Consider the following 12,402-nt stretch of genomic DNA (forward strand, 5'->3'; position numbering starts at 1 on the left):
CTGGCAGGCGCAACAGGTGCTGGCGGCAGAAATCTTTTTCTCGAGAGCTGGATTTTTTTCAAAGGGCTATAATAGTGGAAAATTTATTTTAATTTTTTCCATTAATTTTTTATTTATTGCTTTAAATTTATTGATTATGTGTGTCATTAATTATGTGTGTAATTCCTTTAAAATTGCATGTTTAACATAATTAAGATGACATGGACATAAATTTTATTTATTGCTTTAATTAAATGTTATATGTTGCTAAAATTATGTGTGTATTTTGAATGCATGTTAGACATAATTGTAACGACATAGGGCCCCATTTAATTTTAAAATTCCTCAATTTTAATAAAAATTCTAAGTGGGAGAGGGAATTAATATGAAATTACATCTCATGGTCTCCATTATTGTTTGTATGTAATTTAACATAAAGACGAATATAAATTATATATACGTCACCCATCGTGGCATGTAATTTATGGTGTCTAGAATGTTATAGAAATTACTAGAACAAACTTCTTAAATTAATAAATTTTAAAAAGGAATAAATACGAATTTTCTTTATTTCTGATATGGGGCGATTTTGTCAAAAACGGGTTCATCGAACTTGTAAGGCTGTGGGTATTAAGCGAGACCGATGTGACTCCTCCACTACCTGGAAATCAAACCATTGATAAATATTGAATTGAAGCATTCTATTCAAGGTAAAATTACGAATATTGGAAGGTATACACGCCGCCCATCGTGGCGTACCAAGTTCCATAGATTTCGAATAATTTAAGATTTGATGATGGTATACACTTAGCTATGAAAAATAATATAGTCCACCCAAACGTGGCATATTGTTTAGTAATAGGACCGAAGTAACATTTAAACAAAATTAGGTGGTATACATGTCACACATCGTGGCGTACCAGAAACTTATGGTGTTTAGATGTTAGTGCATTTAATTTTAATAATTGTTAGAGGAATCAATAGCTCTTAATAATTAATGCACCCTTATGTTATGTTTTTATGCATGATTCTCAGGATAAAATGGGCTTTAATCCACTATTCACCATACTTAAGGATAACAAACTTACCGGACCTAACTATATTGAATGGAAACGAAATTTGGACATTGTGTTGACTGCTGAGGAGTACAAGTTTTGCACTTCTGAACCCAAGCCCGATCAGCCTGCTGTTGATGCTCCTGAAGATGAGAAAGAGTATTATAAACGGTGGATTAAGGCTGATGAGATGTCACGATGTTACATTCTGGCAGCAATGTCGGGTGTTTTGCAGCATCAGCATCAGTCTATGGCCACTGCTTCGGATATGCTCTTTAATCTCAAGGAACTTTTTGGAGATTAGAATAGGGCTGCTAGGCAAGTAGCCATGAAGGCTTTAATGAACACTCAGATGGCTGAAGGCACACCTGTAAGGGATCATGTTCTCAAGATGATGTCACATCTGAATAAGATAGAGATCCTTGGTGCTGAACTTGACGGGGAAACCCAGATTGACATTATCCTTATGAGCTTGTCCAAGAATTTTGAGCAGTTCCGCTTGAATTACAACATGAACAAGAGGCAGTATAGTCTCGCGGAACTACTGACAGAACTTCAGGCAGCTGAAGGATTATTTCGGCAGAGTGTTCAAGTGAATGTGGCTGAGAAAGGTTCTTCCTCCAAACCGAAAGGTATTAAGAAGAAGAAAAAGGCTCAGACACAGAAAGCTGTGAAGGCAGTGGGAGTTCAGGGTGGTGTGAAAAAACCTAAGGGAAAGTGCTTCAGATGCAAACAGTCAGGTCACTGGAAACAGGATTGTCCTCTTCCTAAGAAGACAAACAATACTGGTATATCTCTTTCTCTAGTTACAGAAACATTTATAGCGGCTATATCTACGAACACTTGGTGTGTAGATACAGGAGCCACTGATCATGTTTGTAATTCTATGCAGGGGTTCCGGCTATCCAGAATGCTTAGAGATGGTGAGATATACGTGTTCATGGGAGATGCTACGAAAGTAGCAGTAGTTGCAGTAGGAGTTATTCATTTATCTTTTGGTTCTGATAGGATTTTGGTTTTGAACAATTGTCTTTATGTACCTTCTTTTAGAAGGAATTTAATTTCGGTTTCTAAACTTGCTTTGGATGGTTATAATGTTTGTTTGGATCGTAATGTTTCTATTATGATGAATAAACGAATTATATGTTCTGGTACATTGCAAGACAATTTGTATATAATTAATCCTAGTCAACCTGCACTGCAACTGCAATCTAGGGAATTGAACAACACATCTACTAACTCTAATAAAAGAAATGAACCTTCTAGTATGAACCAAACCTATCTTTGGCACTTGAGATTAGGTCATATTAACTTGAGGAGGATTCAAAGACTGGTAGTAGACGGGCCTTTAAGCTCATTGGCAGTGGAGCCATTTCCAGTTTGTGAATCCTGCTTAGAAGGTAAAATGACTAATAGGCCTTTCAAGGCAAAGGGGAATAGAGCCAAACAACTGTTAGAATTGGTTCACTCTGATTTATGTGGACCTATGAATATCCAAACAAGAGGTGGTTATGAATATTTCATCACTTTTATTGATGATTATTCTAGATATGGGTACGTTTATTTATTGCGCCGTAAGTCTGAGTGCTTTGATAAGTTCAAAGAGTACAAAGCTAAAACGGAGAAGCGACTTAATAAAAGTATCAAGTCACTACGATCAGATCGTGGTGGCGAATACTTGCTTGGAGGATTTAGGGAATATTTATCAGAAAATGGGATAGAATCCCAGTTAACTGCACCAGGCACACCCCAGCAGAACGGTGTAGCAGAGAGAAGGAACCGGACTCTTTTAGAGAGTGTTAGATCGATGATGAGTTATTCGGATTTACCCAAGTCATTTTGGGGACATGCCTTAGAGACAGCAGCTTATCTTCTGAACTTAGTACCTTCTACGTCAGTTCCTAAAACCCCCCCTTAGAATTGTGGACCGGGGATAAACCGAGTCTAAGACATATTCGAATATGGGGTTGTCCAGCACATGTGCTGAACAAGAACGCGACTAAGTTAGAATCTCGTACAGAAGTAAAGTTGTTTGTAGGCTACCCCATGGGAACGAAAGGATATTTATTTTATAGTCTGAAGAATCGGGATGTCATTGTTAGCACCAATGCAAGATTCTTAGAGGAGGAATATATAATGAATCACAAACCCATGAGTAGTGTCATTTTAGAGGAACTAGTGGGAGGGACAGGTAATACCCATGAAGCTGTAGTACAAGTAGAACAACCACAACAAAATGTACAACCTGTCACTAATACCGCACCAGTGCCTCGTCGTAGTAGGAGGGTTGTTCAACAGCCTGATAGAATTAATGTTTTTGGGAGAGTCTTCAGACTTGGTCTCTGGTGAACATGATGATGATCCCCGTACATACGAAGAGGCAGTACAAGACAAAGATGCAGATCTTTGGCAAAAGGCGATGGAATCTGAGATAGAATCAATGTATTCTAATCAGGTCTGGGAGCTCGTGGAACCACCCAAAGGTATAAAACCTATTGGATGTAAGTGGATCTACAAGAAAAAGAGGGGATTAGATAAAAAGGTGAAAGCTTGGAAAGCAAGACTTGTTGCGAAAGGGTATACTCAGAAAGAAGGTATCGATTATGAGGAAACCTTTTCACCGGTAGTCATGCTTAAGTCAATCCGTATTCTTTTATCTATAGCAGCTCATCTCGATTATGAGATTTGGCAAATGGATGTCAAGACAGCTTTTCTTAATGGAAGTCTTGAAGAAACCATCTATATGCAGCAACCAAAAGGATTCATTAAGGAAGGCCAAGAGCATCTGGTATGTAAGCTTAAGAGGTCTATTTATGGACTTAAACAAGCTTCTAGAGACTGGAATATTCGTTTTGATGAGGCAGTCCAGTCATATGGATTTGATCAAAGTCCAAGCGAATCGTGCGTGTATAAGAGAAGTGAAGGTAATGCAGTGGTTTTTCTAGTACTATATGTAGATGACATTTTACTCATTGGAAACAATGTTGAGATGTTGTCATCAGTAAATGCATGGTTGTTCAAACAATTTGACATGAAGGACTTAGGTGAAGCGACATACATCCTTGGGATCAAAGTTATATGGGATCGCAAGAAAAGGATGTTGGCTTTATCTCAAGAGCCCTACATTGATGAAGTATTAGCTCGTTTTAACATGCAGAACTCCAAGAAAGGTTTTCTACCTTTTAAGCATGGTGTTACTCTGTCTAAGAAGCAGTGTCCTTCGACACCTAAGGATATAGAGAGCATGAAAGCAGTTCCTTATGCTTCAGCATGTGGAAGCTTAATGTATGCTATGTTATGTACGAGGCCTGACATCTGCTTTGCTGTAGGCATGGTTAGTAGATATCAGTCGAACCCAGGTCAGGAACATTGGAGTGCAGTAAAAACTATACTCAAGTACCTGAGAAGGACTAAGGAGTATATGTTAATTTACAAGGCCTCAGATCTATTTCCTTTGGGATATACTGATTCAGATTTCCAATCAGATAGGGATAAGAGGAAATCAACCTCGGGATATGTTTTTACTTTGGGAGGTGGAGCCGTTATATGGAGGAGTGTAAAGCAGAAATGCATTGCAGACTCCACCATGAAGGCCGAGTACGTGGCAGCCTCTGAGGCTGCCAAGGAGGCTGTATGGTTCAGGAACTTCCTTTTGGACTTAGATGTGGTACCTAATTTTCCTAGGAGCTTGACAGTGTATTGTGATAACACTGGTGCTGTGGAAAATTCAAAGGAACCGCGAGACCACAAAGCAGCTAAACATATTAAACATAAGTATCATCTCATACGAGGAATCGTAAAGCGAGGGGATATAGTTGTGGCTCACATATCATCAGAAGACAACCGGGCAGATCCTTTCACAAAGAGCTTGTCAGCCAAGATTTTTGACAAGCATGTGGAAGCGATAGGAGTCAGATGGATGGACACATAGATTTTTATGTAATAGTGGATTAAATAAACACTGATGTACACATAGAATATTTTGAGTATAAGTGGGAGATTGTTAGTGTATACTGAAAATATTTATTTGAAGTATATACATTTATTTCTGGCCAGTTTAATTGAGAATCATTTGAATGTTTACATGTTGTCTAATATTATATATTGTGAACAATCTAGTATCAAATGGGATACATAATATTAGATTGTTAAATACGGTTATATAATATAATAAGGTTCACAACACAGGTGGTGTTGGACAATCCACTGGTATGGCTGTAGTATTATTTAGATTAGTTTATATTGACTAATAAATAATACTAGTATACTTTGTGTATATTGAACAAGATCCAATTTAGAATTGTTCCCTTAATACTGATTAAGAAGGAGAACTAAGATTCTATGTTATTATTAATGCTTAGGTTCTTAATCCAGAAATAATAATTGACACGTGTATATTATTTGCATGCTTTGATTTATAAATGAAGTAATTCTTTTGAATTATATCATTATAATTTGGGTGATGGAATTATATATATGGTGGATATTATTTATTGAAGGAATCCATGTCCTGATAATATTCGGGTTAATGATGTCCCCTTGAAAGCTCAAAAAGATTTAATTATGTTTAGAATTGTTCCCTTAATACTGATTAAGAAGGAGAACTAAGATTCTATGTTATTATTAATGCTTAGGTTCTTAATCCAGAAATAATAATTGACACGTGTATATTATTTGCATGCTTTGATTTATAAATGAAGTAATTCTTTTGAATTATATCATTATAATTTGGGTGATGGAATTATATATATGGTGGATATTATTTATTGAAGGAATCCATGTCCTGATAATATTCGGGTTAATGATGTCCCCTTGAAAGCTCAAAAAGATTTAATTATGTGAAACCCTGCAGGTGGAATTTATTCTGGCATAATTAAATAAAGGTTGAGTGGATGATCAAGGATAAAAGATATTAATTAAATAAATTATCAGTAATTTATTTAATTAATGGTCATCAATGCGTGGCAGATGATACCTGTTTCTGACAGTCACCTTATTCAACTCCCTATAGTCAATACACAACAACTCTTGCAAGAACTCTTGCAACTGCTCCTTCACTTCCTGCAACTCAAGGGGTGCCATCCGGTAAGGCGCCTTAGAAATAGGCTCAGCACCTGGAACTAATTCAATAGTAAACTTCACATCTCTATGTGGTGGCAAACCCGGTAGCTCATCGGGGAACACATCTTCATACTCCCTCACAACTGGATAATCCTCAATGCGAGGTTCATCCTTCGATGTATCCTTCACGAAAGCAAGGTAGCCATCATAACCCTTAGACAATAATTTACTCGCCTTTAGAGCAAAAATTAACTTAAAATCCCCTTCGGCTGAGACCCTTGGTATACAAATTCTGGTTTATCTGTATCCCCAAAGATCACCCTTTTTCCTTGATAATCAATTATGGCACGATGTTCACTTAACCAATCCATGCCCAAGATAATATCAAAGTCATGCATCTCCATCGGAAGCAAGTTAACCTTATAATTTATATCTTCAACAACTATCGGACACTCTGGATATATATCAGATATAATAACAGAATTCCCCATTGGGGTAGCAATAGGCATATGAGGATATAATAATGAAGGTGCAACGCCAAGATGACGAACAAACGAATAAGACACAACAGAATGGGTCGAACCAGTATCAAATAACACATAAGCATCATGTCTACCAACAAGAAGTGTTCCTGAAACAGTACATGAATTAGCTATTGCCTGATTTGCAGTCAATGCAAACACTCTGGCTGTAGGATTCTGCTGACTGCCACTACCACCGCCAGCTCCTCCTCCACCAGTGTTGCGCGATACTATACAATCATTTGCCCTATGGGACATGCTACCACATAAGAAACAAGACCCAGTCTGTCTGTAACAAGCTCTATCTGGATGATGTCCACCACATGTAGCACAAGGAGCCACTGGAATCATATTGGGGTTTCCCCCGTACACTGAGTAACGGCTCTGCTCCTGCTGACGATTCTGCCACTGCCTAGGCTTCTTCTGTCGCTGAAACTGCTGATTCTGACCAACATACTGATTCCGACCGTGGAATGACTGACCACACCTATTCTGATTTTGTCCACGCCACTGTCCCTGCTGACCACTCTGACCTCCATACCACTGTCTACCCTGTGCAAAACCCTGATCATCCCTAGTCCTCTTACTACCACTGTTAGACCTGGAAGTCCTGAAATCTATGCGCTCCTTCTCAACATCCTTTGTTGCATCAGCCACCTCTGCCACATTATCAAATTTAAAAGAAATTATGGAACCTCTCAGATAAGACTTCAACCCCCATTTAAATTTATCAGCCTGCTGTGCAGCAGTCCCTGCAACTGTCCCCGCAAATCCATCCAACCTTATAAACCTCGCCATATAATCAGTAATACTCTCATCATGGTGTTATACAATAGAATAAAACTCCCTCAAATAAGCCTCTATATCAGCATTAGAGAAGTACTGCTCATAGAATACTTCCTTGAATCCCTACCATTCCAAAGCCTCTACATACTGCTGTTAGTGTATACTGAAAATATTTATTTGAAGTATATACATTTATTTCTGGCCAGTTTAATTGAGAATCATTTGAATGTTTACATGTTGTCTAATATTATATATTGTGAACAATCTAGTATCAAATGGGACACAAAATATTAGATTGTTAAATACGGTTATATAATATAATAAGGTTCACAGCACAGGTGGTGTTGGACAATCCACTGGTATGGCTGTAGTATTATTTAGATTAGTTTATATTGACTAATAAATAATACTAGTATACTTTGTGTATATTGAACAAGATCAAATTTAGAATTGTTCCCTTAATACTGATTAAGAAGGAGAACTAAGATTCTATGTTATTATTAATGCTTAGGTTCTTAATCCGGAAATAATAATTGACACGTGTATATTATTTGCATGCTTTGATTTATAAATGAAGTAATTCTTTTGAATTATATCATTATAATTTGGGTGATGGAATTATATATATGGTGGATATTATTTATTGAAGGAATCCATGTCCTGATAATATTCGGGTTAATGATGTCCCCTTGAAAGCTCAAAAAGATTTAATTATGTGAAACCCTGCAGGTGGAATTTATTCTGGCATAATTAAATAAAGGTTGAGTGGATGATCAAGGATAAAAGATATTAATTAAATAAATTATCAGTAATTTATTTAATTAATGGACATGTGATATTTTAAACATGGGGAATTTAATAAGCAAATAATATTGGAACCGAATTAATTAAATTGCGGTATTAGGAAAGGTAGTGCAAATATTAATTCTTTAGTGGATTGAATTAATATTTAATTACATTGGGCTAGGCTCAAGATGTAATTAGAAGACCCAACCTAATTATCCATGGTCCCTATTGTAGCCTATATATATTCTTATTCTCTTCTTGCTTGGTAGGGTGTGAAAACATATTGTAGCCACCAAGGAGCAAGAAGAGAGGATAACTTGAGAAGACGGAGGCCACACTTCGCTCAAGGGAATTTGGGAATACAATAGAAGAGCGTGGAATCAACCATTAACAAGGTGATTTTCTTTTTGTAATCTTTATCGTAAAACGTAGTGTCACCTCAAGTCCGTGGTTCCCAACAACTGCACCCCTCTAGTAGCTTTCACTCCTCTCCACCACCTCTGAGCATCCCCCTCCAACTTATACACAGCTAACCTGACCTTCTGAATCTCATCACAACCCAGTGCATAAAAAATCTTCTCGAGATGAACAATACAATTTTCAGCATCAATGGGAGTCGGTGCTGCACTAGAAGAGTCTGGTTTCTACTTCACAAACCTCTCCAACCATACAAATGGCTCCAACTGATGGCCCTGACCGTTCTGATTCTGATTCCCATTGCCATTCTGATTTCCATGTCCATTCTGATTACCCTTGCCATTCTGATTTCCTTCTCCATTATGATTTCCCTCGCCATTCTGATTTCCTTGGTTTGCCAAAGCCTGCTGTACATCCTGAGCCACTGCTTGCCCTATCATCTTAGTAAGCTGAGCGGGGTCAATATGAAAAGGATCACGTCTAGGAGGCATCTACAATATAAGATAGGGAATAAAAGAAGATTACGAGAATAAATATGACGAAGTAGTTACAAACTTATTTCAAAATGATGAATCAGAATGAAATGATAAAGAGCAGAATCAAACGAAATTAAATAGAACACCCATCCTATCGTCTACCCAAACTCACAGGTCAACCTAAGTAGGTTTTCTACAAGAAAGAACCTAAGTTTTGATGTCATCTATGTCACACCCCCTTTCTTAAAAATAGAAGGAGATATTACCTATAATCCATAAACCTGCAAACAGAGCACTGATATTTCTAAACAAAATTAAACAGTGTAAAATCTTCAAAATAATATTAAATCTCCCAAACTATCTGAACCAATAATATAAATTCCGAATTCTCTAAATAAATAATTAAGTTTAATTAATGATAAAATTTTGATATCCTAATCAACGAATTGGGGTAGCTCTCCATCACACAATCCCAAATTCCCCTAAGCACCTGCCAGAAAAAGAATACGGCATGAGCCAAACGCCCAGTACGGATTTAGAATACAGTTTATAAAACAAGAGATCATAAATATATAATTAGCAATTTATAATAAATAAAAATTTTAAAAATAAGTAAGGCTGAAGCAACGAGGGGTTATGATATTTCATACCGAGATCAGAACAAATACAATTACACACATCATAGGGTACCTAATGCGTGCAACATAATGGATAACGTGTACGGCATATACGACGTCACCATAAATCAAATCACAAATCAAACTCTGGGTGCACCCACGTATCCTGAACAAATATCAAATGGCGAAAAGCTCCTCCCCAGAGCTAACAGAAGGATACGCCGTGACCAATCACACTATCACGGAAGCGTCATGTCACTGGTGCCGCAATGACATGGCTGTAGTACCCCTACAGCTGGTGAACTCGGTATATTCTATATCTCTAAGGGTCCAAATAAAATAGTTCCACAAAATTTAAAATCGCCTGATGCAGATATATCAAATGTTCTAAACAGTTTGTAACAGAAATAATTTCTAAAATCACAGAAACAGTATGAAAATATTTTGAAATGGAAATTAGACAAGTATTTAAACATTTCAGAACAAAACTAAACAGATACTTTAATATTTGAAACAAATCTGAGACATATAATTTTGAAAAAGAACGGAAAGATATATTCAAATATTTTAAAAAGATTATTTGAGATTTGTAATTTTGAAAACCATAGATGAAGTAGATTTTTAGATATTTCAAAACAGATTTTAAAATAATTTTAAGAAGTGAAAATATTTGAGACGAATAATAACGGAGCGAGTAGAGGGACGAACATATTTATCATAATAAGAGTAACACTAAATAAAAAGAGATAGAATCCGTACCTCAAATATCGCAACTAAAATACTAACTAAATCTGCAAATGAGTCGCTAAATTCCCGGCACGCGATCTAAATACAAAATTATAATTTATAATTAATATAATTGATTCTTAAATTTATTAGCAGTTAACCGAACAATAAAGCTTATAATAATAGAACTGCGCGGCTCCTGGCTATATACACATATTCCAATTTAACACTGACACCCGAGACCAAACTATATTATAATATACTCATTCGATTAAAAACAACAAATATGTGTACTAGTATTGCACTACGCAAGCTGCACGATTGCATACCCTGGCTTCTAATCAACTAGCATGGCTCGCTTTAAGTTAAAAACAAATATACATGTAAATAATAATAATAAAACTAATACAATTATAATTATCACTAAATCAATAACTTATTCCTACTATTATTTAACAAATGTTATCGCCATGCTGCAACACAACGTACTAACTTTAATTATTATAATCTTAACAATCCAAATAAATTATTGCTCTGTATTAACAAGAACCATAGATTTCATCAATTATTAATATATATTTAAAAACACCCTGACAAAATTACATGACCGTGTACACATGCTATACATAATAATAAATAAATATTATTATAATACGAATACAAATGCTATTAATTTAATAATTCAATATTTGAATATTATTAATTACCAACACAGATCATGTCCAAAAACATGTATATGAACAAAGTAAGTAGCCAAATTATAAATACTATTAAAACTCAACGTGTAAGTTAATTATATTTTGATTATTACAAATATACGTAATTACAAATTAAAATTTAGTATAAATTTAAAATTATTACTCGGACTCAATGGGACAACATGAATACATAGCTTAACTTGAACATGAAAACACTATATCAAAATAAGTAAAACCCACCATGTCCTGTACATATGAATCATGATAATAAGTTAAAAGAAACTTGAATTATTTATTCAGAGGACAGAAGCATGTTAAGAAAAATACTCAACCAACTCATGCTCCCACATGCCACAAATCCAAATATATATGCATTACATTGAATAACTATACTTAAGATGCAAGACAAAAGATACCTAATATTTTAGTATAAGAAAGATACAATCTTTTTATCCTGTAACTCTCCCACATGCACACCTCTTCTTTCTTTCCTCTGTTTTGCTCTGCTCTCTCTCAAGTCTCACCAATTGACTTTTAATATTAGGGTTATGTGTTATGTGAATGTAAAGTAGAACGTAAAAGAAGTTTATGTATTGCAAGTAGAGGTGGCCAGACAATCGTGCCGGCCGGGCCGTGTCGAATTTCCGGCGAGCCAATTCAATTACCAAGTAACCCGTGAACGGCACGTATAAGAGAACGAGCCGAGCCGTGCCGGTTTGATTAAACGATAACCCGTGATCGGCTCGCGAGTTAGGCGAGTTACCCGAATTAGGCGAATTCAGCGAATACGAGCCGATTAACCGTTTGTTTGGCGAATTGAGACGAGTTAGCCGGTTAATTATGAATGCTTTCTAGTTACTATTACTACAGGCTGGACATGACAGATGATATGAATGCAATTATAATTTATAACCAAATTTTGACTTTGCAAGTGGCAACTGGCAAGCAACTCCCACTCGGTTTTTTTTATTATTATGAATGTACCAACTGTAAATTGTCAAGTCTGTTGTGATTCAGAACTTGTGAATTGTGATTCAATTTCTATATTTATGTAAACTTGTACAGCTAGAATCAAAATTAAATATTTAGATTATATTTAAATGGCTATGAATTATGATGAATATTTTTTTAGTTATAATAAAATTCTGATTCATAATAAAATAACATTTTTATTATGTTCGATTAATAACATTTTCAACTTTTAACATATTTTAACATTTCAACATTTTTATTTGATCAAAGTTTGTTATTTTTTCGAATTTGATCAAAATTTGATCAAA

Source organism: Apium graveolens, chromosome 6, assembly GCF_009905375.1.
Source record: "Apium graveolens cultivar Ventura chromosome 6, ASM990537v1, whole genome shotgun sequence".
NCBI classification, from domain to species: domain Eukaryota; kingdom Viridiplantae; phylum Streptophyta; class Magnoliopsida; order Apiales; family Apiaceae; genus Apium; species Apium graveolens.